Source organism: Limulus polyphemus, unplaced genomic scaffold, assembly GCF_000517525.1.
Source record: "Limulus polyphemus unplaced genomic scaffold, Limulus_polyphemus-2.1.2 Scaffold14399, whole genome shotgun sequence".
NCBI lineage: Eukaryota > Metazoa > Arthropoda > Merostomata > Xiphosura > Limulidae > Limulus > Limulus polyphemus.
Window position 1 is genome coordinate 152 of NW_013680009.1, and position 1275 is coordinate 1426.

The window sequence follows — 1275 nt, forward strand, 5'->3', positions numbered from 1 at the left end:
AATAAGGTTATAATTACAACACATTTCATTGTTCAATACATCATAAGGTCATAAAGACTTCGTGTATTAACTTGTTATATAAAATACAGTTATAATTATAACAGCATGTCATTGTACACTACATCATAAGGTAAAAAAAAACCCGTGTATTCACTTGTTATAAAAAATACAGTTATAATTACAACAGCATGTCATTGTGCACTACATCATAAGGTCAAATAAACCCCGTGTATTCACTTGTTATATAAAATACAAATATCATTATAACAGCATAACATAGTACATTACATCATAATGTCATAAAAACCCCGGGTATTCACTTGTTACATAAAATACTGTTCTAATTACAAAAGCATGTGATTGTACAATACATCATAAGGTTATAAACATCCCGTGTATTCACTTGTTATAAAAAATACAGTTATAATTACAAGTGGAAAACTTATTGGTTTCTTGTATATTAGATAAGTAAGTATCTCATTCATTATTTATTGATAGAATACTATTTTGTTTCAGGATTATATCAGAAAAGTATCTTGTACTTTGTTGGTTGTTCATTATAGACTTGTTACTATAAAACACTGGTGCAGTGTGGTCAGTAATCATTACTATAAAACACTGGTGCAGTGTGGTTAGTAATCATTACTATAAAACACAGGTGCAGGGTGTGGTCAGTAATCATTACTATAAAACACAGGTGCAGTGTGGTCAGTAATCATTACTATAAAACACAGGTGCAGTGTGGTCAGTAATCATTGTAATGATTACTGACCACACTGCACCAGTGTTTTATAGTTATAAAACTGGTGCAGTGTGGTCAGTAATCATTACTATAAAACACAGGTGCAGTGTGGTCAGTAATCATTACTATAAAACACAGGTGCAGTGTGGTTAGTAATCATTACTATAAAAAACAGGTGCAGTGTGGTCAGTAATCAGTGTTTGAATCCATATTTGGATAATTTCATGTCAGCACCTGATATATGTGCAGGGTAAGTATATTAATATGCACTCAAACCTTCCTCCATCCCCACTCCATAATTTTAAAAGCTGTTTTATAATTTAGTAACATAATGATTTTATACAAAAACTTGTTTATTGATAAATGTGTAATCAGAGTAGAGTTCATTGATAAATGTGTTAAGTATAGTAGAGTTTATTGATAAATGTGTAAGTATAGTAGAGTTTATCAATAAATGTGTAAGTATAGTAGAGTTTATTGATAAATGTGTAAGTATAGTAGAGTTTATTGATAAATGTGTAAGTGTAGTAGAG

General features: G+C 30.0%; 1 long non-coding RNA gene across 1 annotated transcript in view; it reads left to right on the forward strand.

The window, feature by feature from the left end:
* The first annotated feature begins 377 nt into the window (after nucleotides 1–377).
* Nucleotides 378–1275, forward strand: part of LOC111084180 — a 3767-nt gene continuing 2869 nt past the window's right edge. Inside the window, exon 1 of the long non-coding RNA XR_002609429.1 lies at nucleotides 378–468. This is a non-coding gene — a long non-coding RNA (uncharacterized LOC111084180). The remainder of the gene's footprint in view (nucleotides 469–1275) is intronic.